Below are 13,543 nucleotides of genomic sequence, written 5' to 3' on the forward strand. Positions count from 1 at the left end.
ATTTTCAGATAACGTACAGGTTTCAGTCCCTGTGGATTCGACCTCGGTCTTACCGAGTTTATTACTACATCACAACCCTGCACTTGGGGAGTGAACAAGTTTTGGCGCCATTGCCGGGGACTGGCGGCTACGTTTCCTGAAGATAACTGGTTTTAGGATTAGGACTTTTCTGATTTTTAGGATTTATTTTAGAATTTTCTAATTCCATGTTTTCCTTTAATTTTTAGAAATCTTCTATTTAAATAACTTTCTATTTTTAGATAGTTTTCCTTTTTTAGACAATAACCAAACTTTCTTATTTTGTAGGATTCTGAGATAGGTTTCTAAATTGGTAATTTCTCTCTTCCTTACTATTTCTAGATTAGGATTCCTTTTTAATGAGTTTCTAATTCTAACTTTTTTAGAATCTAATTTTGTTTCCTATTTTATTTTTAGAAATTTTCTATTTTAAGACTTTCTGTTTAGAAACTAACTTTTTTGTTTTGTAGGCTTATTAGAAATTTCTAAATTTGGTACGCTCTTTCTAAATTGCTACTTTCTAATTTAGGAATTCTTCCTTGTTTCTTTTTATTTCTATATTTCTCTTCTTAGGAATTTTATAGGCTTGCCATTCTTAGAAACTAACTTGTTTTGTTCTATTTTGCAGGTTTCAATTTAGGGACTCCAAATTGGTAACTTCCTTCCAACCCTCTTTTTCTGTTTAGATTTTTATTTCCCTTCTTAGGATTAGGTTTAGAATTTGATTGAGGGCTGCGAGTGATTCATGCCCAAGTGGGCTCGTGACAACACTCGACGTCTCTTGACTGAAGGAGGATTAGTTGAGGGGTTAACTGTCCATCGTAGGACTAGACACCGCTCGAAATCCCCTGAGTTAATGGAGGATATGGCTGGAAATCAACCTCTTCTACCCCAACCTAGGGTAGAAGATCTCCAAGATGAGAATGAGGTGCATCAAGCACCCCCGCCTCGTACCTTACGAGATTACTTACAACCGGCGGGGGTGAGCACGCCCTCATGCATGGTTTTTCCTGAGAATGAAGGACACATGGATATCAAGCCAGGGGTGATCCAACTCCTCCCTAAATTTCATGGGCTTGAGTCAGAGAATCCTTACTTACATTTAAAAGAATTTGACGAGATCATAGCTACCTTATACTTTCTTAACGTATCTGATGACACGGTCAGGTTGAAACTCTTTCCCTTTTCTTTGAAAGAGAAAGCCAAGACGTGGTTACATTCACTACGTCCTCGATCAATTGGCAGATGGAATGACATGACAAGGGAGTTTATTAAGAAGTTTTTCTCATACCATAAGACGAACACCCTAAGAAAGTCGATCATGAACTTCGCCCAAAGGGAAGATGAAACATTCTTCCAATGTTGGGAGCGGTTCAAGGATCTTGTCAGTTCATGCCCACAACATGGTTTTGAAACGTGGCGCATCACGAACTTTTTCTATGATGGACTGACATCTCCCATGCGCCAATTAGTCGAGACGATGTGTAATGGAGAGTTTATGAATAAAGGAGTTGATGAAGTGTGGGATTACTTTGATAAACTTGCTGAGAACACACAAACATGGGATATCTCTCCTAGACCTAGTACTGCGTCTAGGCCGACTCACTCTAAGGAAAGGGGTGGAATGTATCTCCTGAGAGAAGATGATGATATTAATGCTAAGGTAGCTAATCTCACTAGGAAACTCGAGGCCATAGAATTTAAGAAGGATAAGGCTAAGGAAATTGTTTGTAGCATCTGTGGTTGCAATATTCATACTACTGAAAACTGTCCAACTATCTCTGCCTTTCAAGAGGTATTAAATGAGCAATCAAATGCTGTAAGCAATTACCAAAGACCTTTCGTGGGCCCACCTCTAACACATACAATCCTGGCTGGAGAAATCATCCCAACTTCAGTTGGAGGAATGGACAAACCGCTACACCTCAAGGTTACCTAAATCAAAATCCAACTCAAGAGAAACCTCAAGAGGATTCGGTTCTGAAACATTTTCAAAAGCAAGAGCTTTTCAATCAGGGTATGCTACAGGCCTTCCAAGACCTAACAAAAGCAATACAAGGACTTAAGGCTGAAAATACGATTGGGAACAAGGGGAGCTTCCCAGCTCAACCTCTTCCCAATCCTAAACCGCAATATGAAGTTAGCGACCCAAGCTCTTCAAATCAGATGGAGCAAGCTAAATCCATCACCACTCTTAGGAGTGGAAAGATCATTGACAAAACCATTCCGGTTAGGGCTGAAAAACCTAAGGACCCGGAAGTGGATAAAGAAGATGGAGCTAGTCATACCCCACCAGAGTTAGAACCGGAACCTCAAGGAAAGCCGGTTGTTCCATTTTCCCAACGGTTGGTTGCACCAAAATCGCTCTCTAACTCTCAGGATATTCTAGAGGTGTTGAAACAAGTGAATGTCAATATTCCACTACTTGATGCCGTGAAACAAATACCTTCATATGCCGAATTCCTGAAAGACTTATGTACGACCAAAAGACGGCAAAATATTCAAAAGAAAATCTTCCTAACTGAGAAAGTGAGTGCCATCCTAAAGCAAGATGTGCCGCAAAAATTCAAAGACCCCGGTAGCCCAACCATATCATGTGTAATTGGGGACCATCGAATTGATCACGCACTTCTTGACTTAGGAGCGAGCGTTAATCTTATCCCTTACTCGGTATATAAACAGTTGGGCTTAGGTGAATTAAAACCCACCTTAACCACACTACAACTTGCTGATCGCTCTGTTCGTATACCAAGAGGGATAATTGAGGATGTGTTGGTCCAGGTTGATCGATTTTACTACCCAGTTGATTTCATCATCCTGGATACCGAACCCATCGGTAACACAAGCACTCAGATTCCCGTCATTCTTGGTCGTCCATTCCTTGCCACTTCAAACGCAATTATCAATTGCAGGAATGGTGTCATGAGTATGTCTTTCGGGAATATGACATTAGAAATGAATATCTTTTTCAACACGGCCAGACGGATAGAGGAGGATGACGATATCTACGATATTAATATGATCGATACTTTTGTGGATAACAGGACACCCCTTACTTTATCCTCTGATCCTCTAGAGACATGCCTGGCCCACTCCCATGAGTTTGATGATGACATAATTAGGGAGACGTGTGCCATGCTTGATGCGGTACCGGTACTTGAAGTTAACCGGTGGAGGCCACAATTTGAAGAATTACCCCAAACTGATGAAGTGCCTCTACCGTCTAACCTCAAGCCACCGAAGCTTGACCTAAAACCTTTGCCCTCTGATTTAAAATATGCATACTTAGGTCAAGATGAGACATACCCGGTGGTGATTTCTGCCCACCTTGAGAAAGAACAAGAGAGTATGCTCATATCTACTCTCCTGGAACATAAGGGAGCCCTTGGATGGACAATCGCGGACCTCAAGGGAATCGACCCCTCGATTTGTACTCACCGCATATATCTTGAGGATGATGCGAAGACCGCTCGGCAACCACAACGTAGACTAAATCCAAACATGAAGGAAGTGGTTAAGGCCGAGGTTCTTAAACTATTGGATGTGGGTATCATATACCCTATATCTGATAGTCAATGGGTGAGCCCAACTCAGGTGGTTCCTAAGAAGTCCGGGATCACCATCGTAGCCAACACCAATAATGAACTCATGCCAACTAGAGTTACTACTAGTTGGAGAATGTGCATTGACTACAGGAAGTTAAATACCGTCACGAGGAAGGACCACTTTCCTTTGGCCTTCATCGATAAAATTTTGGAAAGGCTAGCTGGTCATTCCTATTACTACTTCCTGGATGGGTATTCGGGCTACAACCAGATAGAGATCGCCCCTGAAGATCAAGAAAAGACTACATTTACATGTCCCTACGGTACCTTTGCTTACCGAAGGATGCCGTTTGGACTATGTAATGCTCCTGCCACCTTCCAGCGATGTATGATGAGCATATTTTCTGACATGGTGGGGCAATATTTAGAGGTCTTCATGGACGATTTCTCTGTCTTCGGTCCATCTTTCAACGAGTGCTTGGAAAGTCTTAAATGCGTACTGAAGAGATGTGAAGAAAAGAACTTGGTACTTAATTGGGAGAAGTGCCATTTCATGGTTCAGAAGGGAATTGTCCTTGGACACATTATTTCATCCAAAGGAATCGAGGTGGATAAGGCAAAGATCGATCTTATTTCTAACCTACCTCCACCCAAGAACATAAGGGACGTGCGATCCTTCTTAGGACACGCCGGGTTTTACAGAAGATTCATAAAGGACTTTAGTCTCATCTCTCGTCCTCTATGTAATCTACTTCAAAAGGATGCACCATACGAGTGGACTGAACCATGTCAGGAAGCTTTCACTAAGCTTAAGGGCATATTGACTAGTGCACCCATCATACAGCCACCTGACTGGAGCATTCCTTTTGAACTTATGTGCGACGCGTCTGATTATGCTCTTGGGGCAGTTCTAGGCCAGAGAAAAGATAAGAAACCCTACGTTATTCATTACGCAAGTAAGACTCTAAATCCTGCCCAAGTGAACTACTCGACTACGGAAAAAGAACTCTTAGCTGTAGTGTTCGCCTTGGACAAATTTAGGTCATACTTGATTGGATCCAAGATCATTATTTACACTGATCATGTGGCGCTTAAGTATCTTCTGTCTAAGAATGATGCTAAGCCCCGCCTGATACGATGGATCCTCCTACTCCAGGAATTTGACCTAGAGATAAAAGATAAAAAGGGAGTAGAGAACGTAGTGGCTGACCATCTTTCTCGCCTTAATCCCTCTGATTCCCTTGAAACAACACATATCAATGACATGTTCCCCGATGAACAATTGTTCAGAGTCTCCCATTCACCTTGGTTCGCTGATATTGCTAATTATCTTGCCACAGGTTCCATACCGACACATTGGACTGCGCAAGATAAGAAGAAATTTTTCACCAAGGTACGTAACTTTTTCTGGGATGATCCGTATTTGTTTAAATATTGCCCAGACCAAATCCTGAGGAGATGTGTGCCAGATGATGAGCATCAAAGTATCATCTCCTTTTGTCACTCACAGGCCTGTGGTGGTCACTTTTCTGCTAAAAAGACCACGGCCAAGATTTTGCAATGTGGCTTTTATTGGCCCAATATGTTCAGGGACACTCACGAGTTTTGCAAAGCTTATGAGCGTTGTCAAAAATTGGGAGCGTTGTCCCATCGAAATATGATGCCTTTGAATCCCATTCTTATCATTGAGGCATTTGATTGCTGGGGCATCGATTTCATGGGGCCATTCCCCCAATCTTTTGGGAATTTATATATTTTGCTTGCCGTAGACTATGTCACTAAATGGGTCGAAGCGATTCCATGTCGAACTAATGACCATCGCACGGTCATTAAATTCTTGAAAGAAAACATCCTTTCCCGATTTGGAACGCCTCGAGCTATCATTAGTGATGGGGGCTCACACTTTTGTAATAGACCATTTGAGAGTTTAATGAAGAAATACGGTATCTCTCATAAGGTGAGCACCCCATATCACCCACAGACAAGCGGGCAAGTTGAGATTTCCAATAGGGAGATCAAACACATTTTGGAAAAAACGGTTAACCCTGACCGTAAGGATTGGTCAATTCGATTAACCGATGCCTTATGGGCGTACCGTACTGCTTTTAAAACCCCTATTGGAATGTCTCCCTTTAGACTTGTCTATGGGAAAGCTTGCCACTTGCCTGTGGAGTTGGAACATAGAGCCTACTGGGCAATCAAAAGTTTGAATTTCAATTTGGACAACGCTGGCTCGCTACGCAAACTTCAATTAAATGAACTCGAAGAAATCCGGAACGACGCTTATGAGAACTCGAGAATTTACAAGGACAAGATGAAGGCGTTTCATGACCAACATATTTTACGAAAATCATTCACGCCAGGCCAGAAAGTCCTCTTGTATAACTCTCGATTACATCTCTTTCCGGGTAAGCTTCGATCTCGTTGGACCGGCCCTTTCACTGTTATCACTGCTTAGTCTCATGGGGCCGTCGAGATAAGAGACCCCGACAATGGCAAGGAGTTTAAAGTAAATGGACATCGCTTAAAGCCATTTGTCGAGAAATTTAATTCAGAGGACATGTCCATGCCTCTGACTGATCCTGTTTACCAGGATTGATCTCCTAGTCTGATGGAGGTATAGGTAGGATTCCTGTTTTCATAGGAATAAGATAGTTTCCTTTATTCTGTTTTAGGATAGACGGTAAACTTAGCGCTCCTGGGAGCCAACCCAGCTTTTCTTTCTGTTTCATTTTCCTAGTTAGTTAGTTCAATGTTTGTGGGTAACATTGCTGCAAACCCTCACGAGACTACAACTCGTCCACTAGGGGCAACCTAGGGGTTTAAAGGCTTGTTGCATACGCTAAATGCAATCGAGAGTACCTGCGAAAGTGGTGTAGGTAGGATTTCATTTTTGTTATTTTTATTTTTATTTTACTGGTTTCTCTCTTGTGCTGACCCGATCTTACGTAGATATCTTTGGAAAGCCTTTTGATTCTTTCGTCCAGGTACTATCTTTCCATCACTCCTCTTATATTTTTGTTGTCCCATGTGCATTGCATGCTTATTTCTTTTACATTGAGGACAATGTAGATTTTAGGTTGGGGGTGGGAGATTAGGTTTCCTAATCTGTGTTTTCTTGGTCTTGAGCAAAAATTGTGAAAATTTTTAATTTTTATGGAATTTCGTATGAATTCGAAGTGATTTTGACGGCCATCTAGGGCACTTGGAATTACAAGATGAGTGATGTTGGTAATTTATGACTCTTAGATTCAGTTATTTATTATATTAGATTTCACAGTTAAGTTTGAAGTGTTAATCTCTGATTAGAAGTTGTAAACATTGATTGAGTTATGATCTCACATGTCACATCTCGCTTTCACATTAAGGTTTCAGTTTGATATTGAAGGATTTACTTGGTACTCACTAAGCTTGAAGGGAACCAACCTGAGAAATTGAAAGGATTGGGCGAATGGTCTACACCATAGGTTTGCTCCCTATAGGTGTAGATTTAATTCCCTATGAATGATATGTGAAAAATTTAGGTGTACAGTCTTCATCATAGGTTTGCTCCCTGTAGGTGAGGATTTGATTCCCCTTCTTGGCGTTACTTTTAATGAAAAAATCAAAAGCTGAAGGAATGAAAAGATGATCTGTGAGGCAAGTTTTGGTTATCATGAATCTTCTTATTGGTTACCAGTGATATCCTAAAATAGAGAAGTGAATTTTAATGATGATAAGCTGAGATTACACTGTACGCTCATAGATCTCAATGATTAGAATTTTTCTAATTAATGGAATAATACTTTGAACTTGACTATGAAGTTTACCGTGCGCTTGAGTCTAGGAGGAAGTAATATCCAACATTCATGAATCTGGGAATTCTCATATCTGGATTATTCTACAAAAATCACGCGAGTTTATAGAAATTGTTCTGTAATTCTTAACTTACTTTTCGCATATTTTGCTCGGGACTAGCAAAATGCTGGTTGGGGGTTGTGTTGAGGGTCAAATATTGCATATCAGACCCATTTATTGCATGAATTTACAAGCATGATGCCGTTTAATAGCCTGATTTAATTGTATTTGTGATGCAGAGTGTATTTACAAGCATGAACTGAAAAAGGGTGCTTAAACCATGGATTTGACGCTCTGATGACACCCAAGGCAAGGGACGGACTCCAGGGGACCAAGATCGATGGAATTACACACTAGGGATCCGAGGAAATCAAGTTATTCACGTTAAAGAGGCCCGAAAATGGTGAAAAATGCAAGATCATATAGTTCTCGCCATCTGATTGGCTCAAAACTTCATACATGGCCTGAGGGCCATAAGTTAACCGTACATATCAAATTTCAGCCCTTGGATCACTATGGAAGTGCCCCAACTGACAGATCAGCCCATAAACCGTTGATTCTGGGCCCACCTGATATCTGGAACTGTCTCAACTTTGGTCTCAGCGGTTTAAATTAGATGAGGAAACAAATGGATGGATCGGATCTTGCATATACATTACAGTGGGCCCCGTATAACCAAAGTGTGTACATGAGGTACACATGTGCCGAGCCGCACCGTACCGTGTATAACGGGTCAGCGCGGCTGACCCGTATCTTCTTCATTAAAACGGCAATTGCCGCATTAAGCTGTATAACGGACGGAAACTGTCCGTTTTTGCGGACGCAAGTGGGCCCCACCCATGGCCTATACGGATAATCCAATCCGTCCATCGTGTAGAGGGCCACGAATTCATCGAACCCATGCTGAGCTTTTGGACCCATGCAATCACACGTGCGCGATACAGAGGCCATAAGTGGACTGCCCTGCAACGTTCAAATTGATGTTTGGATGATTTCTTCTCTGATTCTTAGTCAATAAACATGAAAAACCATCCATTTCTTACCGAAATTTCGAGGGCAATCTAATGGACGGGGTGGATTTCCTTGAAAACACCTCTGTGGGGCCCACCGATCACGTCAGCGCCGGACGTGCGAAAGGCTACGCACGTCCGCGAAATCAGACTTTCCAGGCAGTTGTGGCCCACCATCTTTGATCATATGGCAGATCTGAACCGTCCATCGTGTAGGCCAGCCAAAACACTTCCAAGAGACGCTGATTTTACAGAAATAATGCAAGGAACGCGAGAGTTATGAAGCCCTAAACTTGGCTGCGAAAAGGCTTTCGTTACGCGTACGATAGCTTCCCAAATCCGATTTTCACCACTCCAAAAGCTATAAAAAGAGTTCCAAACGTGGAGAAGGGGGTATGCTTGAATAGGGGACGTCAGATAGAGAGAGGGAGGCGGAGAGAGAAGTGTTTGAAATTTTTATGTATTTTTTCTTTATTTTTCTTCTTTTTCCTATGATTATGTTAGGCTAAATCCCTTAGCTAGGGCTAAGAGGTGAAGCTTGTGGTGTGATGAGAGCTTCTACAGGTTTGATTGAACTGAACTGATTGACTTTGTTTGATTTAAGAAATTCTTTTAGTCATTAATGATTTGTTGTGATTTAAATTACAGTAGATCTGTGATGGCTTGAATAATTCCTTTCCTTTTATTTTGATGTTCAGAAACCCTGTTGTTCGCCATCGTCTCATAGACATGGGTGGATGATGGGATCCTTCCTAGCACTCATACATCTTTTGATTGGTTATGGATTGGTCTAAGTTCTGTTGTTTACCTTGTCTCTTAGGCATGGATTTGTGATGGAATCATACCTAATTCTTATACCTTTCATCTCTTGAAACTATATCAAGTAAGTTCAGTATAATATCCATGAAGCAGGTATAAGATCTCCCTGATCTCTACAAGTGGATCCTCTGAATCCCTAGTTCACTTTCTCTGAATTCTTTAAGTTTAAATTAATATTTCACCATATTCCTCAAATTACAATTGGTTTAAATTTCATCTTAGCCTAGTTCTAGATCTGGTTATTTTCAGATAACGTACAGGTTTCAGTCCCTGTGGATTCGACCTCGGTCTTACCGAGTTTATTACTACATCACAACCCTGCACTTGGGGTGTGAACATGGTAGTTGTAAGGAGAGGTATGGGTTGGGTTGAAATTTTGGTTAAAGAGGAATGGTGAGGGGAGAGAGAGAGTTGACTTATGGAAAAGGAGGGATGGGTTGATGTACTTGGGGTATGGAGTGACCTGACTTGTACTTGACATTGATTGATTGATTGATTGATGAGTATATCGTAGAGATTCCCTCGTTATTCGCAACACGCGACGTTTCTTCGAAACAAACACTGGCCTACATCTCCTGGCCTGGGCATCGGTTCAGTGTGCGAGTCGCGGCGTTGGAACCGCGGCGACGGCGCAGTCGCTAAGATATAAGTTTCTGTTCGAACCAACTTCGGTATGCGGGACCTTGTTTAGGATCGTGCGCAAACGTCAGAATGGTGCGAAGGTTGCCCAAATTCGACCGGAACGACCGCGGAAGCTAATGAAACGGTACGGACTAGGACACGGGTCTTACAGTCTTGATTTGTTAGCGATGTGTTGGTTAGATTTGGGTCCTATGTGAGTAAATCATGGGGCTACACCTGATGTTCAAGTGATCAGGTGGATTCGTTGGCTTCCTACGGTTGATTAATCGGACTTGTGCGGTTCTTTACTGGTACCAGCCGTGTACAACTAACATTGAGTGCTAATGGTCAGTAAGTGATATTATAAGCTAATTACAGAAGAAAATTTCAAGGATTTTTGAAAATTCAAAACAGTGAAAAATCCAGGATGTTACACGGCTTGAAATCAAATTTGCTCCCCTTGGACAGCATCCTAAGTGCAATAGGTTTCCAGACCAATCGACCTCTAGGATACAACGACTATGACCCGGTTTCAGCGATGCACTCACTGTACGCGGGCTCGAACCACTTGCAGTTTAACCCAAAGTGCTGAGTTGACTCAGTAATGAACTCAGAAAAAATTGATTTTGTTCATACTTTGAAATCGGAATGAAAGTCCTTTTATAAACTCCGAAGTGGTGCATTAAGCACCCTTTATAAAGAGTTAGGTCCGTTGGGTTTAAACCCAACAGGTGCGATCAACCAAACAGTTACATCTCTTTGTTTTAAAACGAAAATGCGCAATTGCGAGTACATTCTCGCAAATAAAGTCCCGCGAGTACCCATACACACACTCTTACGCGAGTACACCCACACTCGCACCTGCGCCTAGCCCATCCCGTCCCGTTGTGCATGCACACATGGACTCGGCACGGCTTGACACGCGTGTGTGGTTAATGGTATAAATTATAGTTATTAGCATAGACCCCCACAAGGCCAAATTCACATGCTCTCTGAACAAGGTTTAAGCCCTAAGGTAAAAAACTTAACTAACATACATGAATATTTTCTTTGGTAAATCCGATGTATGACAAAACCCACAACTCAAAATCAACAGAAATTTCAAATGTGGAGGGAAACCGAAATATTTGAAATTTAAATTTAAATATTAATTTTGAAACAAAATACAACATAGTTTAATTAAGGATCGGTGGTTGGAGTGAAATGTTGGAACATGATTCATGTATCTTACTACAATTAGTTGGTTTTTAAAGCTTTGATGATGGCGATGATATAAGAACTGTTAACGTAATACCTGCATGAATTGAAGCTATTAAATGAAGGGATTGACCTTATCGGAGTCTTGGATGAATCCGAGTAAATTCCTTAATAACCTATCATTTTCATGATACCAACTTCCTAAAAAAAATGTAGCATCTTAGCAAACAAGATGATTGGGCATCACAACTTGTGGTATAGTTAGTGTGGGTGGTCAGTTCTCATGGAAACAATGTTTAGATCTCAGGCTTTAAAATCATGCAACGTAACGCGCTAAAATTAGAAAGAACATTTATAGAAGATGTGTTGCCGGACACGAGGAGTCGCTTTGACTAGATTGAGTTACCAACTCAAAGTGATGGAACGACACTCACAAGTTAGTGATTCAGCTCAAAATCTCATCGAGTCAAGTGGGAAAGATTTATCATAGATGTAATTGCTATGTCGCATTATGAACACTTAATGGATGGTTTAGATCCCACACACATGCAACATGTTAGCACCGCATGGGAAGGCAGACCAAGTCCAATTGTTCTAAGAGCTCCAGGTAATTTCTTAAAGGAGATTCGCTCCAACAAACAGCAATGGTGGGGCCCACCATGATGTGCGTGAAACATGCATCGACTTTGTCTATCAGTTATGCCAGATTATTTTAGGATATAATCTCAAAGCTGAGATTGATGCAGAACTCAAGTGATGAGTATTAGATTGTAAATCTCTCTACCTATGTAATATCCTATATTTAGCACCTAGGATCTTTCTTACAGCTGTGTATACTGCTTATCAATAAGTTGTAATCATACTATAAAGAGGATGGTTTTCCTCTAATACAAAACACATAGAAATTCCAAACGTATTATGGTAAAAAGGGTATTTTTCTTCCAATACAAAATACACAGAAATTCCAAACGTATTAATAAGCCTTTCCCATAGAGTGTTTTTTTTTTTTTTTTTCCTTCTCCTTCGCATGCCTTTGGACATCCAAATAGGGCATGGATTGCCATACCATTACCCTTCCTAAAATAATGAGAAAAAAATGTGTCATCCAAACGGGCCATCTAAATGGTTATGCTTAGCTAGCTTATCTTCACTTGACTTTTCTTAGTGCTCTCTACCGTGCTAATTAGATTGAACGGTCACACATCTTATTTCCATCATTGGCCACCAGCTTTTGTTGCCATTGCTGGATTCTAATATGTGTCACTTACAAGTGTAATAGGCTTTCATACAAAAACGTGTTTGGGCCGTAACCTCGACGTTACCCGTGACAACAACTACAATTTTTTGAAAATTTCACTTCACACACACACACACACATGTGTGCACTTTTGCATGTGTCATGAGCTCAAAATCTGAACGATTTATGTGATATGGCACCACATGAAACTCTCGTGGAGAAATTTTTACCTTGATCCAAAACTTTCGTGAGCCATAGCAAAGAGAGATGCAAATCAATGGAGGAAACTGTTTTCTTTTTTCCAATGTCCCACCAAAGTTTTAAGTTAGGGTAAATGTTGAGCCCCGAAGGTTTCATGGGGGTGCTGCATCATGTGGACCGTTCAGATGTTGGGTGTGCAGTTGAGCATTGGGTTATATATATATATCAAATAATATGATGCTAAAAATCAGGCCACTCCAAGAACTTAGGTGGACCACATGGAGAGAATATAGAGATTTTATCTCCACTTTGACTAGTTTTAGTGCTTTCTAAAGTTCTGAGGTCCTCAGTGGATCAAACAGTCATACATCTTGTTATTTTCATCATTGATCATCACTATTTGGCATCATTACTTGATTCCTACGACAGTGATATGTGTCACTTAACAAGTGGCAGACTAATTTAAATGAAAACGCGTACAAGATATAACCTTTATACCAATGAGGTGACAAATATTGGTAACATCTTGAAAATCACACAATATTTACAAAAATATAGTCAAATTATATTATTGCAAAAATAAATGAGATTTTGAAAATCTCCACACTTATTATTATTATTATTATTTTACAATTTCTCACATTTTTAATGCTGAAATTATTTTAGAGATTTTATTGCAAAAATATTCCTTCAAAATTTTGATTTTATCAAATAATGCTTTCACTATCTAAATTTATGAGATGGCGATTCTTTAGGAATGAAGTTGAGAATTGTGAGGTCCACATGGTATATATATGTATGACATCCAACTTATCCAATATTCGCACCCCACCATGATTATCACTCCGGCAAAAATTTGGTCAATCAAGTCATCAAATGGGCTGTACGTGAATTTAAATAATTTTGGGTGGTGTATGTTATTTTCTACTGTGGGTCCACCTTTTATTTGAATTTGCCAGAATTTTCATTTATTTGATATTCATGATAGGATTCATTTGTTAAATGGGTTGGATGCCATACACATACAACATGGGCTTCACAATTCTCAACTTTATTAT

At 40.5% G+C, this 13,543-nt stretch overlaps 1 non-coding gene across 1 annotated transcript; it reads right to left on the reverse strand.

Moving 5' to 3' along the window:
• Positions 1 to 1,321: 1,321 nt before the first annotated feature.
• Positions 1,322 to 1,428, reverse strand: LOC131219783 (small nucleolar RNA R71). Its single transcript, XR_009158427.1, has one exon. It is a non-coding gene; the product is annotated as a small nucleolar RNA R71 (small nucleolar RNA).
• Between the last annotated feature and the right edge of the window lie 12,115 nt (positions 1,429 to 13,543).

The sequence above is a fragment of the Magnolia sinica genome, chromosome 11, assembly GCF_029962835.1.
Source record: "Magnolia sinica isolate HGM2019 chromosome 11, MsV1, whole genome shotgun sequence".
NCBI lineage: Eukaryota > Viridiplantae > Streptophyta > Magnoliopsida > Magnoliales > Magnoliaceae > Magnolia > Magnolia sinica.